This window comes from Loxodonta africana, chromosome 7, assembly GCF_030014295.1.
Source record: "Loxodonta africana isolate mLoxAfr1 chromosome 7, mLoxAfr1.hap2, whole genome shotgun sequence".
Lineage (NCBI taxonomy): Eukaryota > Metazoa > Chordata > Mammalia > Proboscidea > Elephantidae > Loxodonta > Loxodonta africana.
Genome location: NC_087348.1, coordinates 86,662,392 through 86,689,224, shown reverse-complemented (window position 1 = coordinate 86,689,224; position 26,833 = coordinate 86,662,392). Strand labels below are relative to the sequence as shown.

Below are 26,833 nucleotides of genomic sequence, written 5' to 3'. Positions count from 1 at the left end.
AATTTGAACATAGACAGGAAATTTGAGCATAGACTGAAGGCTGACTTAGCATAAATGGTTAGAGGGGATTAGTTGGGGTCTGCAGTAGATTCATTCATTGATATAATAAATATTCGAGGCCAAATATTTGGCTGGTGTATACTTGTGTCGTGAACTCTGCTAGGCCCTTCTTATACCATAGAGCATAAGACAAATTCCTTGCTCTCTTATATTCACGTAGAAAGATAGGCAATAAACAAGTACCATATAATATAATGTTAGGTAATAATAAGCTCTAGAAAAGAAAATAAAGCAGGACAAAGGGTTAGAGAGTGATGAGGGTGCTATTTTAGGTGGAGTGGTCAGGGATGGCCTGTCACTGGTTGGGCCTTAATGTCGACTCACAAGGGTCTGGACCAAGAATCAGAGGCCTGGGTTCTTCCTCTCTCTCTCTATCTGTGTGACTTAGCAAAATGACTTACGTGTTTTTTTTTTCTGTGTTTAACTTTTTTTTACTGTGCTTTTTTTTTTTTAAGTAAAAGTTTACAATTCAAGTCAGTTTCTCATACAAAAACTTATACATACATTGTTATGTGGCCCTACTTGCTCTCCCTACAATGTGACAGCACACTCCTTCTCTCCACCATGTATTTCCTGTGTCCCTTCAACCAGCTCCTGTCCCCCTCTTCCTTCTCATCTCACCTCTAGACATGAGCTGCCAACATAGTTTCATGTATCTACTTGAGCTAAGAAGCACACTCGTCACCAGTATCATTTTATAGCAAAATGACTTAAATTTTTTAAGGCTGGAGTTTCTTCATCTATAAAATGGGAGCAGGAATCTCTGCCCTGGGATTGTAGGGGATGTTGTAAAGATTCAGGGAGTTAATGTGATTTTTTTTTTTTTTTTTAAATAGTGAGTAGTGTGGGGCCTGGCTCTCCCTTTCCTAAGTCAAGAAGATGAGTGAGCTGTGTGGGGACCAGCCAAATGTTTTCAGCAGCTTGAATGCCAAAGAAACTGACTTCTACTAGAAACTCTTATGCCACCTCCCTTGGACACTGACTGATACAGCCCTGACTCAGAGGTTAAGTGAAACCCATGCCCCAAGTGGAGCTCCGTGTGAATTGGCAAAAGGGTAACTTGGAGCCTGTTCTGCTCAGCCCCCAGAAGATAAGAATGTGGAGACCACTCTCCTCCACTCTCTCTTTTAGTCCCACCTCGTTCCTTGCTGACGCCCTGGTAGTGCAGTGGTTAAGAGCTATGGCTGGGAACCAAAAGGTCGGCAGTCAGAATCCACCCGCCACTCCTTGGAAACCCTATGGGACAGTTCTCTGTCCTATAGGGCCACTATGAATTGGAGTCAGCTAGATGGCAATGGGCTTGTTTGTTTTGTTTCTTGCTATGTTTGAATCTAACCTAAGTAATAATCAGTAGTCCTCTGGAAATATTTAGATTGAACCAGTTTGCTCTGAGTTCTGTTCTTTGCTGCACTATGGGCCATACAAGGGCCTAAAACATAGTCTTTATCCTTGCTTTGGAGAACTTACAAATCAGTTAACTTCTTAATTAGCTTGAGAACAGCTAAATATAAGATAGTATGTTACAGGCAATCTAGAGAAAGGAGAGAATAGACTGGACTTAGAGTAATCCAAGAAGACTTTCTGAAGGAGATTGTGTTTGCTTGAGTGGGCTAAGTACAGAATGAGTAGATTTACATTAGTTTAAAAAAATTATTTTATTTATTTTTGTTGTTGAGGATATACTTAGCAAAACATATACCAATTCGGTAGTTTCTACATGTACAATTCGGTGATACTGATACATTCTTTGGGTTGTGCAACCTCTTTCACCCTCCCTTTTTGAGCCCTTCCTTCCCTATTAACATAAACTCACTGCTGCCTAAAGTTCCTATTTAATTTTCAGGATGCTCTTTGATCCTATGGCAGACATTCTTTACTAAGTAAGCTTAACTACTGTTTGGTTTTAAGAAGACTTCAGAGGATATTTTTGGTTTAAGGTTTAAAGACTATCTATCTCAGGGCAGCAGTTTTAGGGGTTCATCCAGCTTCTTTGGCTTCAGAAAGTCTGGATTCCATGAGAATTTGAATTTTTTTTAGGTTTCTCCCTTTTGATCAGGAGTCTCAGGAGCCCTGGTGGCACAGTAGTTAAGTGCTTGGCTGCTAACAGAAAGGTTGGCAGTTCTAACAAACCAGCTGCTCCATGGGAGAAAGATGTAGCAGTCTGTTTCTGTAAAGATTTACAGCCTTGGAATCCCTGTGGGGCAGTTCTACTTTGTCCTATAGGGCCCTTATGAGTTGGAATCAACTCGATGGCAATGGGCTTGGACTAGCATTCTTCTATAGAATCTTTGATCAAAATTTTCAGTAATGGTAGCTGGGTACCATATAGTTCTTCTTGTCTTATGGCAAAGGAGGCAGTTGTTCATGGAGGCAGTTAGCCACACATCCATATACTCCTCCTGTTTCTGACTCTTCTTCATTTATTGCTCCAGGTGATTAGAGACCAATTGTGCCTTGGATGCCTCTTGCAAGCTTTGAAGACCCCAGGCAATGTGCAGAGAACTAGAATGAAGAGCAGAAGCACGTTATTAGGCCAGTTAACTGGAATGTTCCATGAAACCATGACCCTAAACCTCCAGACCTAGGAACCAAATCTCATGAGGTGTTTGGTTGACCATAAGCAGCCTCAGCAGCTACTCTTTTTTTTTTTAAAGTTGTAAATGTATTTATCATACCTTTTGCCAATTCAGGTTCTTTTTGTATGCTTCTTTACTTAAGCCTTTTCTTTTTTTCCCTCCTTTGGTCTTTTGAAGTCCCTTAGCTCTCTTTCTGGACCTCACTTGTGGCAGTTAAACACATTTTGCCTTTATTACAATCATTTGTTTGTAATGCAGTGGTTAAGAAGCAGAAGGTTAAGAAGACTTTGGAGCCAGACTTCCTGGGTTTAAATCTTGGGTCTACTTACTAGCTATGTGACCTTGGACCAGCTCCCTAGCTCCTGGAATATTTTAACTCTTGAAAGCCTCAGTTTTCCTGTCTATAAAATTGGAATAATATTTACATAGTGTTGTTAGGATGATTTAAAGTGATAATTCCTGTACAGGTCTTGGTACAGTGTCTGGCCCATTGTAAACATTCATTAAATGTTAGCTATTAACCATTCTAAGGAGCCCTGGTGGCACAATGGGTAAATGCTTGGCTGCTAACTGAAAGGTTGATGGTTTAAACTCACCCAGCAGCTCTGGGAAAGAAAAGACCTGGCATCTGCTCCCATAAAGATAAAGATAAAAAAAGATTACATCCTAGAAAACCCTATGGGAGTTCTACTGTGTCTCATTGGGTTGCTGTCTTAGGATGGGTTCCCTAGAAAAGCAAAACCAGTAAAGTATATATATATATATATATATATATATATATATATATATATATATATATATATATATATACCAAACCAACACCAAACCCACTGCCGTCGAGTCGATTCTAACTCATAGCGACCCTACAGGACAGAGTAGAACTGCCCCATAGAGTTTCCAAGGAGCATCTGGTGGATTTGAACTGCGGACCTTTTGGTTAGCAGCTGTAACATTTAACCACTATGCCACCAGGATTTCCAGGGTTTCCATATATATATATATATATATATATATATATATATATATATATATATATATATGTATATGGAGAGAGAGAGAGATTTATATCAAGGAAATACCTCACGGGATTGTAGAGGCAGGAATGCCCCAATCTGTGGGTTAGGATAGAGGCTTCTTCTGATTCCTATAGCCGCATGGGCTGGCAAACCCAAGATTGGCAGGTCAGAGAGCAGGGCTTTTGCTCACAGGCTGTGAAGATTGATGAATCCCAAGATCAGCAGGCAAGACTGCAAGGCTTCTCCTGATTCACGTAACTGCAGGGGCTGGTGAGCCTGAGATTGGCAGGTCGGAGAGCAGAACTCTTGCTCATGGGCTGTGAAGATTGATGAATCCCAAGATCGCCAGGTAGGCTGCTAGCTCAAGTCCCAAGAATTGGAGGTCAGACGAATAGGAGGCAGCTATGGGATCAAGAGAGGGCAAAAGCCAGAACATCCACTTATATTCAGATACAGGCTGCACGTCCAAGAAACTCCCTTTCAGCTGATTGGCTACTCACAGCAGATCCCATCATGGGGCTGATCACTTGTAAACACTGAGAATCACGGCGCAGCCAAGTTGACACACAGTCTTAACCATCACAGTTGCTATGAGTCAGAAATTGACTCAATGGCATCTAATAACAACAACAACATAACCATTCTAAACATCTTATCCTTCTAGACAAGCACTGCCTAATAAAACTTTTTGCGATGATGGAAGTGTTCTATTCTGTGCTGTGTAGTACAGTAGCCACCAGCCAAGGCAGTACCCACTGGGCTCCTGCAGGTGTACTGGATTGTAGGACTGATTATAGAAGGTCTTGACAGTGAAGAAGGCAGAGGAGTTAATATGTTTTAAAAGGTAATTTGACTTAAAAAAGTTAAACATAGACATATTTCCTAGCAGTTCCTTTCCTATGTATATACCCAAGTGAATTGAAAACATATGTTCTTACAAAAACTTGTACATGAATGCTTCATAGCATTATTCATAATAGCCAAAAGTGGAAACAATCTAAATGCCCGTCAACTAATGAATGGATAAACAAAATGTGGTATATCCATACAATAGAATATTATTCAGCCATAAACAGGAATGAAGTACTGGTACATGCTACAAAATGGATGAATCTTGAAAATATTGTGTTAAGTGAAAGAAGCCAGTCACAAAAGGTCACATGTTATATGATTCCATTTATATAAAATGTCCAGAATAGGCAAATCTATAGAGACAAGAGAATCCCTGGGTGGGACAAATGATTAAGTGCTCTGCTACTAACCAAATGGTTGGCTGTTCAAGTCCACCCCAAGGTAACTCAGAAGAAAGGCCTGGCTATCTACTTCCAAAAGGTCACAGCTATTGAAAATTCTACTCTGAATCACATGGTGTCACCATGAGTCAGAATTGACTCCACAACAAATTAAAAAAAAATTTTTTTTTTTAAAAAATAGAGACAAAAGGTAGGTTAGTGGTTTCCAGGGGTTGGGAAGAGGGGGCTATGAGAAGTCAGTGCTAATGGGTCTGGGGTTTTTTTCCGGGGTGATGGAAATGTTCTATAATTAGATCATGGTGATGGTTGCACAACCTTGTTAATATACTAAAAACCACCAAATTATACATTTTAAAATGGTGAACTACTTGGTATATGAATTATGTATATTTTAAAAAAGATAATTGGGGTTTACTGAGAGCTGTTGGTTTTAACAGTGGTAGAAAGCTATCATTTATTTTCTTTTCTGATTGCAAGCCTTCCCGCAGGAGTTCAGCCCGTACAGGTGAGGACCTATGAGCCCATTCCCACTTTTAGACGTGCTCCCAAACATAATTATAGGCATGGGCCCACCAGTGGGTGGTACAGCATTGTCTTACTTTGGTGCAAGGGGACTTTTCCTGCCTTTGGCTGAGATTGGCGTGGATGAGTCACCCCCTATAGTCTGAAGGATGTGGGATGTGAAGAATGAGCTGTCATCTGTTCTAATGACATCTCGAGTATCACATAGTTGTAGGCCAAATATAGGTGCTGAGCCATTTGGCCTGAATTCTTTATGGATAATTCCCTGGGAATCAGCTGAGGATGTGGAGAGAGAGAGAACCTAAGCATGTGGGAGCTGCCAGGTGAGAGAGGCCAGGGACAGTCATTCACCTTTTTTATCTTTTTACAAATGAGCAATTGAAAACTCTAGGGAAGATGATTTTTTTTATTGTAAATAATTTTTTATGGACTTCCTTGTGGCTAGTGTTGTGTTCTGTGCTGCAAGAAGAGAGATATGGGGCCCTGTCCTCAGGGAGCCCCCAAATATAACCACAGGGTGAACAGACCTCTAAGATACCAGGGGCCCTGGGAATGGTTCAGATAGGATTGTGCATAGTTAGAGGAGGGAGAGATGGCTGTGATTTTGATTACAAGAGAGGAAACTAGGAAACGCAGCCTGAGCCCAGGATCTGAGGGCAGCATTTACGGGGTGGAGATCTTCAGGGAGAGTAAGGCAGGATACATTCTTGTCCTTATTCTTCCTGTCCTGTCTCTGTACCTGCTCACTTTTGCTCTGTAATACGTAGGCCTTTGAGCATCTGCTCTGAGCCTGGCCCTGCACTGGGCAAAGCTGCAGACACAGATTATGAGACCTGGGCCCTGCCTCTTAGAAGTTGTTAATGTGTTGGAGGAGACAGACTCAGAACCTACTGAGTCTAATGGCATGGGTCAAGGTGTGTAATAGACAGGAATGGACTTGGTTTCTGAGACTACAGATTAACTCTACTTGGAATTAGTAAGGCTGCCTGTAAACAGGCATTGAGGTAGGACCTTGATGGAGGAAGCTGTTAAGGTTATCAGCAGAAGGTGAAGCAGAGGTCCAGACTGCTGCTTTTGGAGTGTGGGCCGTTTTGGGCCTTTTATGTCACCCTTATATTTGATGAGGGAATAGGGTATCTGCAGCTGTGTCCAGGTGGGTCCAGGTCTTCAGAAGTATCCAGGAATAGTTCTCTCTCTCCCCCGATCCCTTCCAAGCAGTGCTAGGCTGAGTTCAGAAGGCCCTTTCCTATTCTATACTTGTTCCATTGCTGTTTTGGAAAGATGAAGCCTGAGAGGTGCCAGAGCTATGCCAGTTGCTATGGGGCCGGAAACAGGTGAGCCTTCTAGCCCTGCTTGAGTTAAGGAGTAAGGGGTTTGTCCTTTTCAGCCAGCTTAAGATCTGCCTTTGCTATGAAACTGGATAAGTAGTCTGCATAGCTTGTTTTTCATTTGGGGCTATTTTCAGCCCTGGAGCCCAGCAAGGTGAAATGATTGAGATGTTTTTGTGGGGTTCATGCTTTTGCCAGGATATGGGCTCAGCCATTTCCCAGGAGATCAGCTTTTCCAAACAAGCAAGTGCTAAAAGGAAGGAGCATTTCCCCTTCCTTGTCAATGGGGAGCATAGGAAATGTGAAGGTGGGCGTTCACTTTAATATTACAACTCAGGTCCTAAATGGAGATGCTTCATGGTCTGGAACATTGCTGGGTAGTCTCTAGAGCAGTTCTGAGGAGCTCGTCTGCCTCCTTCTTGTGCTTATCTTGTCATCTCCATGGCTGGGCTCTACTGTGGGAGAGGTTCTGCAAATGTGTGGACCTGCTCCTGGCCGGGGACTTGATCTGAGCTGTGCCCGTGCACCTCCAGGGCTGGCAGAGCAGATGGAGCGGCCTTGCTGTACTGGCAAGTGACCCATCAGTGGTCCACGTTCAGTAGTGTTTTCAGGAGTTCCCCACTTAGTGAGTGCTTACTGCGTGCAAGGCAGCTATGGTGGGCATCATACTAGGTTCTGAGGTTCTATAAGAAAAGTCTGATCCCTAAGGTTACCACCGTGCCAACAAATGAATAAATACCTGTTGTTTAATAAATGTTGGGCCAATGAGTAAAATATTTTTTACAGAAACCCGGACAAACGGGATGCAGGAAGGGAGCTAGCAATCATTGAGTATCTACTGTCAGGTATTGTGTTAAGTGCTTTCACAGACATTTAATTTTTAAAACAGTCCTTAGAGGTGATTATTGTTACCAATATCTTACAGATGAAGAAAATAAGTGGTTAAATTACTTGGCCAAGGTTACTTTCTATCAGCCTTATCTAGACTCTTTCTTGAGGGACTGTCAGAGGCCTAACAGGGTACATGCATTTTGTTTTAGTACTGTGAAGGTGAGTAAGGTAAGTCCAAATTTTTTTAAAGTCAACAGGAGATGCAGCTATATCCCTAGGCTGGATGCTGACAACAATATAGATAAGGATAATATAAGTTGCATGGCTTTGAAGGACTACCATTGAGTAGGTGAGATAGGCAAACAGATATTACAGGACAGTAAGTGCTAAAGGAGCCATAAAAGCAAGGAGGGGCCCTTTTATCTTGTGAGAGGTTTGGTAGGCAGGATGAAAAAAAAACCCAAAAAACAAAAAATCAAACCTGTTGCTGTCCAGTCGATTCCCGACTGATAATGACCCTATAGGACAGAGTAGGACTGCCCATAGGGTTTCCAAGGAGCACCTGGTGGATTCGAACCGCTAGCCCTTTTGGTTAGTAGCCGTAGCTCTTAACCACTACACCACCAGGGTTTCCAGTGGGTAGGATAGGCAGGGATTTTTACTCTGAGGCCTTCTGTATCTTATTTCTTCTTCCTTTCCATACCTGTAGCTCTTCTTTGGAATTTTCAATACCACCTAACCATGTGTTTTGACAGTTTCATGATTATAAGTCTTGTCTTTTCATCAGGATTGCTACTCCTTGAGACTAACTGAAAACCCAAACCCACTGCCATTAAATCCATTCCAACTCATCATGAACCCATGTGTTACAGAGTAGAACTGCTCCATAGGATTTTCTTGACTGTAATCTTTATGGAATCAAATCACCAGGCCTTTTTTCCATGGTGCCACTGGGTGGGTTTGAACCACTAAACTTTAGATTAGTAGTTGATTGCAAACTGTTTTTGTTACACGAGGACTTTTACTCCTTGAGACAAGGTACTTTTTTTTTTCTTGCCAGCTGGGCCATGTCACTTACCCATTCTGGGCCTCAGTTGCATTATCTGTAAAACGAAGCTAATGATAATAGGTATATTACAATCTGAAGGCATGGGCCAATCCAGATGGTGAACTCCAGAGGTCTGCCCTATTCTCCCAAATCTATGATTTCTATGATCATACCCTTCTGGTTTTAATACAGGGCCGGGCATCCAGAGTTTTTGAGTTAATTGGTCACAGAGATCGCTGAGGGTGTCTTATGGCCCCTCAGGAGTCATCAGAATTTTTCTCCCTCACTCCTGTTAAAGCTGCTTATCCAGAGCACTGACAGTGGCTCTTGGCTTCTCCTGGCCAGGCTTTTGGACCAAATCAGCCTTTCCAGCCTGGCAGTGAGGATTGGACTGAGCTTTTAAACTCAAGAGAATATTGTATTAAATGTGTTTTCTAGGATGATTTCTTTCATTATCAGCTACGCCACACTGGAGGTAGTGGTTTCCTGATTTTGCTTCTGGAAGGTGTTGCTTGAATTGTGGCATAAGACCCTACCCTGAAGACTTTCACCTCTCTAGGCATTGGGCCAGAAATCTAAAGCTCCACGGAACTGTTTATGTACTATATACCCAGTTAAGCTCTAAACTTGAAAAATAATCAACTTTGATAAGACTTGGGGTCCTAAAGGACCCACCAGGAAATCACAAGAATGCTGAGCTACAGCTGTTTACCACTAGTCAGACAAATAATAATAATAATAATGTTAATTTTTATGATAAAAAATGCATACTGAGTACTTACTTATATGTTACTTATGTGTCAAGTATAATTACATTATTTACCTTATTTAATCCTTGCAATGACCAGGATTGAGATAGATATTGTTATTCTCATTTTTATAGATGAGAAACCTAAGGTCACATATCTGGTAATTGTTGGAAGTGGGACTCAACCTAATTTCAAAAGCCGAAGTTCTAATTCTGAAGTCTGTGTTTTTAACCACTGCACTGTGTGTCCTGCACAGTGATCTGGATATGTGCTTTGACTTCCGTGGGCCAGGCTGCCTCTTTGGGAGGAGGGAGATGTGATTACAGGCCATCTCTTCTTCAGCACCTGGATGACAGTAAGTCATCAATTTTTGGAATGCCTGCTGAGTACCAGGCAGTGTTTACATACCAGGAGTACTAATTTTATTCATTGTTTTTATTTATTCAATAAAAAAGGTCATATAGCATAAAGTTAAAAGCATAGTCTTTGGAGCTAGATCCAGAACCCTGGCTCCACTCCTTACTAGTTTTGTGATCTTGGACAAGTTATCCAACTTCTCTTAAATAAATTAATATGCCTAAAGCTCTTAGAATAGTACCTGGCACAGAATAAGCGCTCAGTAAATGTTAGCTAATATTAGTAGTATTTCTAAATTAAGGACTAATAAATGTATCAGGCTGTGGGAATGCAGTGGTAAACAAGATAACACAACTCTTTCCTTACAGAGTTTATGATCTAGTGAAGAAGATAGATTTTTAAACAAATGATTAGAAATATGAATTCTGTGAAGAAGTACAGAGTGCTGTGGGTGCTTGTTGACAGGGGGACCTAATGCTGCGTGAAGGCTCAGGATTCTTTGAGTAAATGTTGAGGGTGGGATTTGAGATGGAACAGGAACAGCACAGACTCTGGGGCCAGACTACCTGGATTCAAATACCAGCTATGCCATTTGTTAGCTGTGTGACTTTGGGCAAGTCACTTAATTGGTCTGTGCCTTGATTTTTTTCATCTGAATTATAGGCATAATAATAATATCTTTCTCACAAGGTAGTTATGAGGATTAAATAAATAATATTTGTAAGGTAGTTCCTGGCACATAGTAAGTACTAAAAAAAAAAAAAGGTACTATGTATGTTAAATAAATAGATGAAGCAAACTCTTTTTAAAGCATGAATCTTGGTATCCTCTTTTTAAAGCCTACTTTATTAACTTGTCCTGTCTTATAGGTTAAATCCAGCTTCTTTAATATGGCATATAAGTAGGGTGATCATGTTTGCCTGGGATAGTTCTTTTCAGCCCTCTTTTACTCTCAGAAGTGACTTTGTTTAGATCACAAATTATATGATCACTCTTCATAAGAAACCCTGCATGATCTGGCCTCTTTGTACTGCTCCTGTCTCATCTTTTGGCATGGCCCCATTAAAACTTTACCTGTTTCTGTGAACTACTTGTCATTTTTCAAAGGTGTGTTTTTTTTTTTTTTTTTTGCACTTCTGAACCTTCGTACATGCTGTCCCCCTGTCTGGAATGACCTCTGTCGTTCACCTCCATCTCTCTTGTCCTACCACTACCCTCTTGGCATATACCTACTCATTCTTCAAGGTGTACTTCAGTTGTCTTCTCTATGAAGTCTTGGCCTTGCATATCTACGTGTTTGCTTATTTTCTTTTTGTGCTATCACTATAATTAGTGTAGCCCTTCATTATGATTCTTATTATCACTGTATTGCAATTGTTTACGTTTGTGTCCTCTTCCTAGATTTTGAGTATTTTATAGGGCAGGGACTGAGAACTCTTTATTTCGTCAAAAAAAAAAAAAAAAAAGTATTGCATTATGGCATACATACACTAAAAAAAAATGACTGAATTTTTACATATTTATATACCCTTGTAGCCACCACCCAGGTCAAGGTACAGAATGGAGTCCTATTCTTTTCTGTATCTCCAGAGTCTAGCATAGAGGTTGACAAACATTTTCTGTAAAGAGCTAGATAGTAAATATTTTAGATGTGGTGGGCCGTATAGTCTCCTTTAAAGTGGCAAGTTATAGCAGTTTGTAAATGAAACTTTATTTTGTTGTCTCCGTAAAACTTTATTTACAAAGACAGGTGTCAGGCTGAGTTTGGCCTGAGGGCCATAATTTGCTGACTGCTGCTCTAGCATAGTGTCCAAGGACAGCATAGAAATTCAGTAAATGTTTGTTGTTCTGTAGACAAATACCTTAATCTTAGAATCTTAATCTTTTCTTGATTTTCCAGCAATAAGACCTCTTGCTTCTCCAGGGCAGGGCTGTGCTTTTGAGATGTACTTCCTGAAGCCAGTTTTGCCTTTTGACAAGTTGTTTGTGGTCATAAGGAAATAAAGATGTCATCCCTTCTGGCGCTCTTCTAACTTTGGTGACCTATGGTCTCTGGAAATTTAGGAATCTGTGAAAGCAGTAAAGGGGAGTATTTGTGTGAACCCCTTGAAGCTATGGACTGTATCTAATTTATTTTGTCCCTAGTACCTGGCTAGCAGAGCCCTGATGGCACAGTGGTTAAGAGCTTGACTGCTAATAAATAGGTTGGCAGTTTGAATCCACCAGCTGCTCCTTGGAAACCCTATGGGGTTTTACTCTGTCCTACAGGGTCACTGTGAGTCAGAATCGACTCAACAGCAACGGGTTTGGTTTTTTTGGTTTGGCCTAGCTAGCCCAGGGTCTTGAATGGTATTGCTTAGTAAATATTTGCTTTTGAATGAATAAATGAGTTTAAGTGTTTCGACAAGCCTAATGAAAATTGTACATTTACCTGTAATAAAAATGCCTTTGCTTTTGGCTTCAATCAGCTCTGTATGGTAACATTAATTTTTTCATGTGGATTGGTGCTTTGACTGGCAGTTGATGGCATCATAGGGCGTAAACCTGTCCAGTGAGTGAGTGACCTTGGACACAAGTATAGAGCAACAGCCAAAATAGGCAACTGGTAGCAGGGCCGGCCCAGTGCTTGAACAGCTAAGCGTTTACTTTCGCTTTCTTGCTCATTAGCGTCAAAGTCAGGATGGTGAGGTGTGTGATTTCACAATATTGTTAGGAATCTTTGATAATTGTATATGTTTGGTTAAAGTCTGGGTCAGCATTTTGAAAAGCAGCAGTAGTGATAATAAACACAGCTGAAAAGGTTGAATTATTACTCAATAAATGCACTTTGTTTATACACAAAATCACTCAAAACATGAGGGATTGTGAAGGAAAATAATCTGTGTTGATAAAAAGAATAGACTCCACTATTTTGGAAGGAGGAAGTAGTATATTTCTGAGTCAGGAATAAGCAGTTAAACTCTGTCATTAAGATTCCCTCCCCCGCCCCGCCCCCCCCCCCCCCCCCCCGTGGTAGGCCCTTCAGATTACTTTTTTTTTTCTTTTTTAAATCTCTTGGGTCTGGTAGGTTAGAGATCTGATCCTGGGCTGAGGGTGAATGTTCAAGTAATCTCTAGCACATTTCCCTACCTTCTCCCTCCCCAGCATGCTCACACTAGAGCTAGCCAGGCCCATATGGGTTGCCTGCTTAGTTTGACTCTTAATTCCTGCTTTCTCTCATATCTTCGTGGAATATTTATTTATGTGTGTTTCCTGAGGATTGGAAAGGCTTGGCATGAAGGGTTGAGATGGGGTGGTTGAGTAACTTTATTGTGAGGAATAGAAGGCAAATTGTTTCCTAAGTGGTTCTAATAATGATCACATATACTTTTAGAATGTAAAAGCTATTTAATCTCTTATAATAGTTGATCCTCCTTGCTCTCCTGGGAGTATATGTACAGAAGAGTAGGAGGAATTTCAGAGAATTTTAGTAGCTTTTTTAAGGTGTTATACTCTTATTGAGGTGGCAGAGCCAAGATATGAGGCCAGGTCCTCTTACTCAGGTATCTGTAGTCCTTCCAATGCATTAGTGGTTTTTGAACTGTTACCAGGTGTCCTGGAGCTTCCCAGAGGTGCCTCAGGAACTACTGTTGGAGAGGTGAGTCATTGGGAAGAGCTCTATGCCCCTTTTCTCACGTATCTCAACCATAGCCCCTCTACTCTTAGCTAATTTTTTAACTTAAAAAAACTCTTATTATGGAAAATTTTACACATATTTAAAACTAGAGAGAGCAGTATAATGAATCTCCATGTGCCCATTACTCATCATCTACAATTATGCAGTCATAACCAATCTTATCAATCTTTCTTCATCTTTACCCTCTCACCCCCTTGGACTATTTTGAAGCCAATTCATTTCATTCATGAACATTTCTAAAAGAACTGTATTTGAAAACATAACCAAAATATCATTATAAACCTAAAACAAAACAATAATCCCTTATTATCTTCAACTATCCAGTCATGTTTAATTTTCCCATAATGACTCATAGATTTTTTTTTTTCTAAGTTGGTTTGTTCATATTGGGATCAAAAGCAGATCTACACAATGGTTGATCCAAATCTTAAGTCTTCTAATCCAATTTAATTTGTCCTGAAGAGATTCCTAATTTCTGGATTTTGTATTCTCTCCCAATAGTGTCATTCAACATGTATTTCTGCAAGTTGGTAGTTGGATCTAGAAACTTGATCAGATTCAAGTTTAGGTTTTTTTTTTTTTTTGGAAAAATGTCCAGCTGTATCTAGTTGTCTCACTTTTTGTGATGTTTAGATTGACAAGTGGGTTCAGATGTTGTCAGCTTGATTTATTCATTAAAATGTTTCTCATTATCTTATTGCCAAATGATTTTAGGAGCCATTGATAGCTAGATCTATTATTTCATTACGAATCTAATTAGATATTGGGGCTCCTACTTAGATTTAATTTGAACCTCATTTAAAAAAGGTTTTATTATTTAAAAATAAGGTTTGAAAGCCATTGAACTGCAGCTGTTCTCTCACAGCATCAATTAAGACAGGGAATCAGGAACTGTGAAGTGGGGGCAGTGACTGTAACTATCTTGTAAGACTTTCTTTACTTCCTCAAGTTTGTTGTTTTAGGCTTGCATTGTTTCTTAACCCAACGGTCAAACCCTTACAACAAAAAAGGCCCATAGTTTTTAACTTTCGAAGAGGGAGATGAATGGACTGTCCCACCCTAGAACCAGGCTTGAGGGAGGGAACTGCAAGGGGTGGAGCTGGGGTTCTGCCCTAATGAGCAGAGGAAGTGGTTAAGTCCCTGGGCCCTGTGCAACCTGAAGAAGGACTTCAAAAGTGGCCTTGGGAGCTCCTAAGACTAGACACTTGCTTGTTGAGCATGAGAGGACTAGTCCCTTATCTTTAAGGAAACTCCCTAGTGTGTCCAAAGGACCTGGCTTCAGTTGTGGCACATGTCCCAGGCCCAGGGCCCTGGTACCTGTGTTTAGGGCCAACTCCTAGGAATCCTGAGCTGATAACCTCAGGACAGGCTGAGAGTTCCTTGTTTTTGGCTTTATTCTAAAGAAGTCCAAGGGCAGGAACCCCTTAGCATTAGCTTTGGCTGATTCTTGGCCAGCAATACCTTATGTCACTCTGGCCAAGAGAAGAGCTGCTGTGGAGCACTTGGTGTTCTCTAGCCCTTGTGGAGGTCATAGGCAGGCAGGGCAGGGGAGCAAGGCCTTAATTAGCTAGGGACTTCTGGAGCAAAGCCACTTGGCAGTGTCTTACTTCAGCTCCTTCCTGTGAGACTGCCTTCTCCTAGTGACAGTGCAAATACTCCCTCCCTTTATAGCTTTTAGACCTCTAAGAGGTCAGTCTTTTTGAACTTCAAGACGCTTCTGTGCATCATGGTTTGGGCTGCTTTTAAAAGTCGGATAGGCAGGATGACAAAAATTTCTTCCACCTGTGCAGTACTTTTTAGCCATTAAAGTATGTTTTATTTCATTTGCTCTGAACTAACGATCCTGTGAATTGTGGGTAGTGTCTCCCAAATTTTGTAGATGAGGAAATTGAAGCCCAGAAAGAAGTACTTAACCAAAGTTATAGCTAATTAAATGCTGGATTCCCAGACTAGTGCTCTTTTTACCAGTGTATGTAGGAAAAAGGGGAAAGAGGAGGATGGTAAACAAATAAAACTCGGTAACTTATGTGCCAGGCAGTGTGTAAGGTGCTTAGCTTAGTTTTTATACAATATTATGCAGTAAAAAATTTTAATCTCTGTTTCAACGATAAGGAATCTGAGCCTCAGAGTAGCTAAGTGAGTTACCAAAGATCTTATGACTAAGAAATGGCTAAACCTGGATTTAGATCTAAGTCTATTTGACTTTAAAGCCTGTGTCTTTCTGTTGTTATACTATACTCCTTGACAGTTGTTTATTCCAAGAAATCTTTAATGAGTTTCAGCTGCAATGCTAGCTACAAGGGAAACAAGGAAACAGAAGATTTCGTAATTTTGCCCTCATGGAACTCATAATTTGGTGGGGCTCACTGCTATGATAGAGGGAATATAGGGGGCAGTGGGAACTCAGGGGGCCTCTCTAGTCATTGATGGTGGGGGAAATTGTCAGAGAAGGCTTCCCAGAGTAGTTGGTGCCTAGTGCTGATGATGAAGAGCATGGCCCCTCGGGGTCAGCCTGCCAGGGTCTCATCCCTTGTTAGCTGTTAATACTTTGGGCAAGTTGTTTAACCTCTTTGAATTTACTTCCTCCTCTATAAAATGGAGATAAGTATATTATCTGTCTCATAGAACTGTTGTGAAGATTAAAATAAGGTAATCCACACTAAGCATTTAGAAGATAGAAGCACATAATCAGCCTTCATTAAGTGTTAACAATTGTAATTATTATTGTCTAATCTGTGTTTCTCCCTGTGATACAGTGAATTACTTAATATAGCCCTTCTAGCCATAGTCTGGAAACCTTGGTGGTGTGGTGGTTAAGTGCTACCGCTGCTAACCAAGAGGTTGGCAGTTTGAATCCGCCAGACGCTCCTTGGAAACTGTATGGGGCAGTTCTGTTCTGTCCTATAGGGTCATTGTGTGTTGGAATCAACTCAGCAGCAGTGGGTTTGGTTTTTGGTTTTAGCCATAGTATTGGTAACTCTTACCAAACGATGGGGCGGGACTATGCAAATGAGGTGCCTATACCCACCAAGGGGATTGGATAGCTTGCTAATAATGTAAATAAGGTGCATGGCACCCTTGTGGGGGTGGGACCATGCAAAGAATGTGTATGGAACCCTAACAAGGGGATTGGTCAGTTTTGCCATCCCACTAGGCTCAAAATGAGCCATACCAGAGACAAGAAGGGAGGATCTCACCACTAGCAAGAGCGAGCCAGGAGTGCTGCTCATCCTTTGGACCCAGGATCCCTGTGCTGAGAAGCCTTGGAGCTAGAGCTGAGTACCTTCAGGCTGAGGCTTACTAGTGGAGTGGAGTGCCTCTGGGCACTTACCAGCAGAACTAAAAGAGCTTTGTAACACTTGCCTGAGCAGGGCAGAGGTTGAGGGGCCAGAGAGAGGTGTGCATGCAGGCATGGCTGAGACTATGCTGTCCTGATCGAAGAACTGTATCCTAAGCACCCCTGAAACTGAACTGTAACCTGTTATTTCCCTAATAAACCTTATAATCACGAGTATTGTCTGTTAGTTCTGTGTGGCCATTGCAACGAATTACCGAACCCAGCAGAGAAGTAGAGAGTGCGTGGAAGGAACGGTTAGTATCAGAATTGGTTAAAATTGTGGAGGCATGTTTGACCTCGGCTTCATAGGAATCAGCCTTTGGGCTTTGATCTTAATTGTCCTTCCCTCTTGTGAAGTTATAGGAGGAGGTCAGATGCTTCCACCATGCTGTTTTTACACTTCCGTATCTAGCTCAAATGGGGACAAACGAAGCTAGGCTCTTAGGGCTTCTTATTGTCAATAAAAAAAATAGTAGGGGTTTAATCTAAGTGATTTCAAAATACTCCTTTCAGGCCTATGATTCTGTGAAAGTAAAAACTGAAAAGTTAATGTTTCCAGGAGGTCACCTGTCAGGTGACTTTGTATTTAGTGCCAACCCAATCTTGGGTCCCCTAAAGCCATCTCTAGTCAGCCTCTAGAAATGCTACGTTTGATAAAGGCCCCTCTTTCTAGTAAAGGTCGCCTCTCCATTGGACAGACTGGAAATGGGTCTTGTCCCTGCCCTTCCCTCTAAGCTTATTGGGATGAGATAGTAATGCAATTTTAGTAGTCCAGGCATTCTCTCCAACTTTAGGGTCCTGACTCTTCTGGGCAACCCTGGAGTAACAGTACCTTTGTATATTTGTATTGTACACCATTTTTAAAAAAGTGTTCTTCAGAACACCAGTATCACATGAAAAGACAACAGGTACTACGCAATAAAAGAGCTCTGAGATCAAGTTTCAAAAAGCTGGGAATCTTTAAGAGGTTAACGAGTATCCTGAATCTCTAAGTGGGGGGGAGGTGAGCAGGGATAAGGAAAAGTATATAGGATTTCCTAGACTTTTTTGATTGTGGAGTCTTTTTTTTTCTTTTCTCCCGAGTAACACCTATTGACATTTCCTAAGACACCAGTGTTCCACGGAATGCAGTTGGGTAAATGAGCACAAAGTGGCCCCTGGCTTTTCTGTTATTAGGGCTTGAAGTAGTATGACGAGCTATCCTCCAGCTGTCAGGGTACCTCCGGGGCTCCTCTTTTTTTCACATACTGTGTCATTGTTACAGAAGTTGGAGATCTTGGTTAATCCACCAGTCCTGGTAATGTTCCAGACTCAGTGGTAGATTTAGCTAACTGAGCATTTATAGTTAGTTGGCCTAGGCTTTGAAAAGGTGCTTCTAGAGGGAGTGGTGAATTCCTGCCTAGAGGAAACGAACATCCAGTTCAATCAATGCATTGACTCTCTGAATCCTTGGTAATTTCAGCTGGCCCAGAAGCCAGGGTAGGGGTTTGGGGGAATTGCATTCAATATTTTAGTCTTATGGTGGCATGGTGGTTAAGAGCTCAGCTGCTAACCAAAAGATCAGCAGTTTGAATCCATCAGCCTCTCCTTGGAAACCCTATCAGGTGCTCTGTCCTATAGGGTCGCTGTGAGTTGAAATCAACTTGACAGCAAAGGATTTGGTTTCAGATTGCCTAGTTACCTTGTGATAGAGTGGGAGTTTTGGGTTCTAGCCCTCACTCTGCTGTCAACCAGCTATATGACTTTGAGTGAGCTACTTCTACTTTCTGAACCTAGGTTTTCTCATTCAAAGATGAGAAGGGTGGATTAGATTACATTCAATAAATATTTATTAAACATTTACTATGATGCAGTCACTGTTCTAGGGTAATGGGGACATAGTCATAGAAAACCAGACAGTGCCTCATGGAACTTAATCTAGTAGAGGTGATTAGATAATGTGAGTGTATATTACAGATTAAGACTTTAGAAGCTGAGTGAAGGCAGACATTTGTATGAGTTACTCTAGTTTAGCAGGCTTCCTGGAGATGGTGAAACTTAACTAGCCTCTGAAACTCTATTGAAAGCTCATATACTGCAGAAGCTCAAGGAGGCATTTGGATTGTGAAAATGACCTGAGTACAGGTAGGAGTGAGCATAGAGAAGAGAATGTTCAGGAGAGGTGTTATCCTGTACTGCTGTTAGGCATGGCGCCACCTATGGGGCACTCCACTGAGGGGGCTATTTCCTGGGCAGCTGAAGGTAGCATTGCCAGAGGAAGAATTTGCAGCTAAGGACAGAGGGAGGGGCTGGGCTGATGGGGATTGGTGTTGTGGGTAAAGGAAAGGTATCGGTGATGAAGTCAGAAGTTAAAAGGATTGGGAACTGGTGAGTTGCGGAATGTGAAATAGGTCAGAGCAACAGTTTAAGTCTCAGGCTATGAATTACAAAGGGACTTGAAATCTAACTATATTTATATATAATTTACTAAGTTCTTACCATGTGCCAGATACTATTCTTAGCATTTCATACATATTAGCTTATTTAGCCCTCATATCAATCCTATGAGGATAACCTGTTGCTTTCGAGATGATTCTGACTCAAAGCAAGAGACCCTATAGGACAAAGTAGAACTGCCCCATACAGTTTCCAAGGAGTGCCTGGTGTATTTGAACTGCCGACCTTTTTGTTAGCAGCTGTAGCTCTTAACCACTAAGCTACCAGGATAAGTACTATTATTTTCCTATTTTGCAGATGAGAAAATGGAGGCCCAGGAACCTAATTTGTCCCTACTCACATGGTTAATAAGGATGGAGCTGAGATTCAGACCTAGGTGATCTGTTTCCAGAGCCCTATGCTATATGGTTTTAGGTAGTGAGAAGCCATCATAGATTTCTGACTAGTGAAGCAACTTTTTGCAAGTAGTGTGGTGCAGGGCAGTTTCCCAAGGGGTGAACTGAAGGCAAGAAGACCAGCCACAGACCATTGTAGTACCTGTCCCAGTTGCTTTTGAAAGTATGTAAAGGTCTTCGAGTTATTTTACAAATTACTTCTGAAATAGACGTGGTGGTTGCCAGTCCCACCTATAATCTCAGCACATTTTAGAAATCGTTTCCCAAAGAATTTTAATTTGAAAGAAGATCTCCTCTCTCTATTGAACAAAGATGTTCCAAGCAGAGGGGCCCAGGAATCAGGTCCAGGAGTAGCTCCTCTGAGGTCAGAGTCTCCAAGTAGCTCCTAGAAGGTCTTGCAAGAGGGACAGTTAAACATGTTGAGACTTCCTTTTACCATTAGTTTGCTCTCCTGACATTAAGGGAATATTGACCATCAGGATTGATTGGTCAATCTGGTTGCTCTTCTTGAGAGGCTGGGCAAGTGAGGTATAGAGATATGAAAGACATAGTTCCTGTCCATGAACAACCCACAGATTACTGAGAAGAAAATCACATAAGCAAGTGCACTCAATACAGTCACAAGTGCTACTACAGAAGTACTGGGAAAAGACAAGGAAGGAGGGTCTAAATGTTTAGTATGAGAGAGTCAGGGAAGGCTTCAAGGGTATTTAAGCTGGATCTTTAAGGATGACCAGAAGTGTGCTAGGCAGAGGGCTCTGAAATGCATTCTAGGCAGTGTGAGTAGTTTGGAGTTGCATAGCATATTCAGGCAATGGTGAGTTGTCCCTTGAGCTGAACTGTTGGGTTACTTGGGATGGAAAGGCATGAATGAAGCTGGGTATATAGGAAGGGACAGATCCTGAATGACCTTGTATTTCGTGGTAAAGAGCTTGAACTTAAATCCTATATGGAGTTGAGCTTTACTGTAGATTTTTAAGGGGAGTGACATGGTCAGATTGGTGTTTTAGAGAGATCTCTCTGGTGCGTGTACTTAGGATGGATAGGATAAAGCTAGAGCCAAGGAAGGCAGCAAGAAGACTGTTGCGGTAGCAGATGATGAGGTTGAAACTAGGGCACTGGTGGTGGAGTTATTTAAACCGTGTGACTGAAAGGTAGAGGAGGAAGTGTTGGGTGGCTGGATTTCATTTTGGTGCTATTAACACATGGAATACAGGAAGGAGAGCTGGTTTGGAAAGTTGATGTTGGTTTTGAGATGCCTATGGGGGACACCCAGGAGAAAATATCTGACACTTCAAGGATAATCATCACAGCACTGGGTCTTTTTTTGGTTTTCAAGGATAAAATATGAGTTTTGGAGTTCCCGGGAAAGGTAAGGACATAGACAAGGGAATGGTGATGTCTAAGCAATAGCAGAAACCATAGAAGTAGATGAGGTCACCTGAGTAAAAATCTGTAAAATGGGGAAAGGGAGAGGCTTGAGGATAGAGCCTAGGGGAACTCTGATATGTGTAGACAGAAAAGTTAGGGAAGGGGTCTAAGGAGGAGCAATCAGAGAGGTGCAATCAGACATGTAGGAGAAAGTAGTATCTGGGAAGCCAGGAATGGGAAGAGTTTCTAAAAGAAGGCAATAGTGCCTGTTGCAGCACAGAACAAGCAGGGTGAGCACTGAGTGATTGGTGAGCTTGGTGAGAGCAGTTTTAATAGGGCGGTGGGGACGGAAGCTAGATTGCTGTGGCTTAGGGAGGAAGTATGAGGTGAGGAAGTAGAGGCAGTAAGTATAGACTTCTCTTTTGAGAAATACAGTGGCAAGGGAAGGAAGAAAAGAGGGTAGTATTTTGAAGGGGAGGCAGGTTCAAATTTTTTTTTTCAAAGTTAGGGGAGTGGAGTGGAGACTTGAGTTGGTGTAGGTGAGGGGAGGAGAGATTGAGAAATGTAGCCAGTGAAGGTGCCACATCTTCCTAATGTTCCGTGTTATTGTAGGAGCCCTAAACTGTGGCGATGTGTTGAGGTCTGTGGTTGTTAGAAAGAGTGTGGGATAGACAAGGGAGACTAGTGTCCTGAATTACCTAATAATAATAGTTAACGATTGTACCATTTCTTGAGTAGCTTCTTAAGTGAATAATTTCTTTTATAAGAATTAGCACAAAGCTGGTACCTATGAGGCAGAGGTTAAAGGTGTCCCAAAAGTAAAATACTAAAGTGCTGTACCACTCCGTCATATCTAACATCAACTACTTGCCCTCCCCTCAGTACTCTCCCTCCAGCCTTTGGGTTCAGTAATTCACTGCAGTGTCTCACAGAACTCATGAACCGTACTTACAGTTAAGTGGTTTATAAGGAAAGTAACAAGATACAGCTCTCAATCAGGAATGACTCAGAAGTAACAGGAACAACTCAGGATACAGTTCTTGATCAGGACAGCTTCTTCTTGTCCTCTGCCATTGGGCCCTGCTCAGGGCCGTCTCTGGCAAGTGTTACAGCTCTTAGCTCTGTGGTTGGCAGGCTCTACTACAGGTGTTTTGCACTGCTGTCATTCTTGCTACTGCTGTGCCTCCGTCTCTCAGTGTCTTCAGTGTTACTGCTCTGTCTCCTGGGCCTTGGAGGTTCTCAGAGGGGGGAACCGGGTCCAAAGGACATCATGCTCTGTTCCTGGCTCTGCTTTCTTGATGGTAGTGAGATCGCCTCTCCTAGCCTCTGGGATGGCTCATTTTAAGCCTGGTGGGATGGCAAAACTGACCAATCCCCTTGTTTGGGTTCCATAGACCTTATTTGCATTAGTCACCTCCATGGGGTTCCACGTACCTTATTTGCATTATTAGCAGGATGTCCAAGTACCTTATTTGCATAGTCCCACCCAATCATTTTGTGGGAGTCATAAGACCATGAATGGCCAGAAGGGCCATGCTAAGTAATTCATTGTACCAAACCTCTGTATGCCAGGAACTTTTCTAGATGCTTTGGACATATCTCTAATGCTCACCACAATTCCTAGAAGTAAGTATTATTTCCATTTTCCAGATGAGGGAGCAGACGAGCACTCAAAAGGGAACATATGGCTGGTTAGTGCTGGAGCCAGAGTTTCAGTCCAGGTCTGTGGGACTCCAGGGTGTGCTCTTTCTAGCCCACAGTTCTATCTTTTCCATGAGGAGTTCAATGTTGAGGTTCTAAAGAGGCCCTTGAATGGGCTGGGTATGGGTAGGCCTGAGGGACAAAGGTAGAGTTCTGAAACTAGTTCTAGCCTGGAGGGAACATGACAATCTCTGGGATGAGGGAGGATGGTCTCGGTCTGTCCTTGCTCTGCCATCTCTCTGCTTAGCCACTGATTTTGTGGGCTCCAGGCTTTTACTTTATTTTCTCCATCTGTCTGCAACTTCCTGTCAGGGCCTCTGAGGTCCCAGCTGCTGCCTGTTGTTGACTGTTTACAGAGCAAACGATAACCTCTAAGCCCAGAGGGACTGCTCCCTTTTGACAAGCTACCAGTGAGGAATTGCTGGGCTGTAGGATGGCACTTGCTTGGCACAGGGCACACGGTATGCTACTCGATAAAGACTTTTATTTGAATTGAGTAATTTTGGTTCAGTGGAAAGAGCCATGACGCTGAAAATTAGAAGACATAATTTCCAGTCTAAGTGATCATATAGGCTATCTGGGGTAAGTCACTTGCCCTTAGAATATCCACTTGCCATAAAGTAGGAACTGTGCTTTATTTGTCGTTATATCCTGAATACTTGACCTGACTGACTGAATCGGTGTCCTTAAAAGTTTGCTATGGAGTAAGTTAGTCTGCTCATCTGTTAAATGAGTGATGAATTGGACTTTTTGGTTTCTAAATGTCTTGCCCAGTTCTAAAAGTGTATGGTTCTATGAGAGTTTAAGGAGTCCTGGTGGCACAGTGGTGAAGCACTTGGCTGCTAACTGAGTGGTTGGTGATTTGAACCCACCAGCCACTCCGAGGGAGGAGTATGTGGCAGTCTGCTTGTGTAAAGATTACAGCCTTGGAAACCCTATGGGGTAGTTCTGCTCTGTCCTATGGGGTCCCTATAAGTCAGAATCGACTTGACGGCAACGATTTTAATTATAAAGTAATAAATTCTGTCATTTATTAACAACTGCTATACACCAGGCACTGTGTAAAAGTCTTTACATATTATTATATTTAGATGTTTTTAAAAAAGAATTTTAAATTTTGTCTGGGTCCTTTATAAATATTATGGCCCTTTGGGCTGTAAGCTCCAAGAGGACAGTGCCTGTGCCTGTTTACTGTTGTTGCTCTAGTGCTGAACAGAGTGGGCAGGGCATGTAATAGATACTTGGTATTTGTTAAACGAATGAATGAATGGATGTCTTATCATTACAACAATCCTACTAGACAGGTACTATTAGGCCACCTTACAAATAAGAAAATTCAGGTTCAAAGGTCACAGAACTAGTAAATGTCTAAGATCATGAATTCAAACCCAAGCCTACCTAAAATTGTGCCTTTACCACTCAGCACCATAATGCCTCCACTTACCTGGTTTTTTAAACCGAAAATTTAAAAGGAAGAAAGAGAATGAGGAAGGATGCAGAGTAAAAGTAAAATTTTCTTGAGAGGTTGGGAATGAGATTAGAGGTTGGGTTTTGAAGTTTAAGTCTTCACGGTAAGAGTTGGTAAGTATCTCTAGCACCCTTACGAAAAACAGGGGTTGTGATAGCAGTTACCATTCATTGAGTACTTCATTTATTTAGTATCTCATGGCATTTAAAAGTTATGTTCATGATTCAATCATACCATCAATGAAAAGATGATATTAAAACTATGAACTATAACCCCTATTTTTCTTAAAGTTCTAGAGATACTTGCCAACTCTTACCGCAAAGACTTTAGCTTCAATGTGCAGCCTCTAGTCTCCTCCCCAATCCCTCATCTATTCATTGACTAAGGAGCCCTGGTGGTGCACTGGTTAAGCACTCAGTTGCTAACTGAAAGGTCAGCAGTTTGAACTCACCAGCTGCTCTGTGGGAGAAAGTTGTAGCAGTCTGCTTCTGTAAGGATTACAGCCTTGGAAACCCTGTAGGGCAGTTCTGCTCTGTCCTACAGGGTCACTATGAGTTGGAATTGACTCTGTGGCTTGGATTTGGTTTTTGGTTTTATTCATTGACTGACATCTCTCAAACTTCTGTTTCCAGGTCAGACCTTTCGCCTAAACTTTACACTTGTATATCCAACCTCTTAATTGACATTTTGGATGTCTAATAGACATTTTAAACTTAACTTCACATCCTACAGTCTGTCAGTAAATTCTGTTGGCTCTACCTTCAAAACGTCTAAAATTCAGATATTTTTATCACCTTTCCTAACACCCTAATCCAATAAACTGCCACCATTTTCCCTTGCCTGGAGAGACAACAGCCTCTTAATAGCCTTTAACTGGTTACCCTGATGTTTGCCCTTGCCTGCATACTGTTTGTTCAAAAAGAGAAGCCAGAGTGGTCCTTTCAAAATGTAAATCCAAATCACATAGCTCCTTTGTTCAAAATCCCTCAATGACTTCCTCTGTCTCTCAGAGAAAAAAAAACAAAGTTCTTAGAGTAGTACCTGGGGTACCACTACAAGGCCACATGTGAGTTGGCTCCCTGTTACCTGTCGTATCCTTGTCTCCTGCTATTCTCCATCTGCTCACCCTGCCTCATTGGCTTCTTCACTATTCTTTCAAAAGGGCATATATGCTCTTGCCACAGGGCCTTTGCCTTTGCTCTACCCTCTTTCTCTGATTTTCTGTACTACTCGTTGCTTCATGTCTTTCAGATCTTTTGGGTGAATATTATCTTCTCAGTGAGAGCTTCTCCAATCATCTGTTTAAAATAGTAGTCCTTGCCCCATAGCATACCCCAACCTCTTTCTTTATTTTTCTTCATAGCGTTTATCACTAGTTGACATTTATTTATCAGGCCCTCCACTGTGCTACCCCATCTCCTGTAAGTTTCGTAAGAGTTTTATTCATTGTTGAATCCTCAGTGCCTAGGATAGTGACTGGCACATAGTATATACTTTAAGTGTTTGAAGAACGAATGAATGAAAACCTATTTTGTTTGCCAGGCACATTGCTAGGTGCTTTATGTAAATTCATCTGTTTTTCTTCACAACAATCTTGCAAGGTACCAATATTGTTATTGCCATTTTACAAACAAGGAAAGTCTAGCCCAAGATCACATGGCTAGAAAGTTGTGAAGCCTTGGCCTGTTCTACTCAGTACATTGCTAAGCCCAAATAAAACATTATAGAATGATGGAGTCCAAATATTACTGCTACTGAATGTGTAAACCACACATGGACCTAAAAGTCAAAAGTCAAAGTCTGAGTATCCTGAATTGGACATTGCTCCCTTGCTTACATGGGAACGCACTGATCTTTGTGACTCAGCTGCAGCTAGAAATGTAAAACACCAGGAAAAAGGCCTTTCTTTGTGTGAGCTCTTTCTGTGCACCATTTAATACACATTTGGTTTCTATACACAGAAAGTCCAGGGAAGTTTTGTGATGATTTGGAGATTCTTCTCCCTCCTGGGAGAAACCTTCTTTCTTCAGTTTGGAATAGGATTAGGGCTGCTTTGGGCCAACTGTTTCACGTTACTTTTCTTCCCTGGTGTTTGGTGTCTGCAAGGCCAGAGTGCAAACTATCCCCAGGGTATACTGGGATATGACTTTCTCCATGGTAGGATGATTGGGGAGGCGTAGGTCAGAGCTGTTCCCAAGGGAGATGAGGTTGGGGTCAGAGATAGCTCTAGGATAAGGTGAAGCTGAGTTAAAGTGCCACCCTAATACAGATCTGTCATTCCAGGGATCCTGTCAGAAAAGAAGGTAAAGGAGAAAGAATAAGATCAGGATCCATGCTCCCAGCTGACTGGATCATTGTAGTTCCTCGTAAATCCCAGGTACCAGCAACTTTGCGGTGAGGGGACTGGTGAAATCCTGGACCTATACAAGACCCAGACAGAGGGAGCAGAGGCACATGTATTCAGGGTAAGGCTGTTCTTAGAAATATGACAGGAGTAGAAGAGCAAGAGGTGGAAAAAAGTCATCCCATGGTATGATGTGGTCAATGACGCATCTAAAGAATAGTGAGTAGTGAAGCTTGGATCAGAATGGTCCCCAGGGTGAAATGAGACTGGGATTAGAGTTGTTCCCAGGGAATAATGAGAACAGGATAAGAACTTTCCCCAAAGTAAGATAAGCCTGGGGGAAAAGTGTGTGGGGTGACACCATC

At 41.8% G+C, this 26,833-nt stretch overlaps 1 protein-coding gene and 1 long non-coding RNA gene across 4 annotated transcripts in view; one reads left to right on the top strand and one right to left on the bottom strand.

Moving 5' to 3' along the window:
- Window positions 1–26,833, top strand: part of STIM1 (stromal interaction molecule 1) — a 212,186-nt gene that overhangs the window by 29,291 nt on the left and 156,062 nt on the right. The window lies entirely within an intron of this gene.
- On the bottom strand, window positions 1,359–22,333 carry LOC135231727 (uncharacterized). The gene is made up of 3 exons (XR_010322469.1): window positions 21,908–22,333; window positions 3,716–4,054; window positions 1,359–2,562 (listed from the first exon to the last, which is right to left on the bottom strand). It is a non-coding gene; the product is annotated as an uncharacterized LOC135231727 (long non-coding RNA).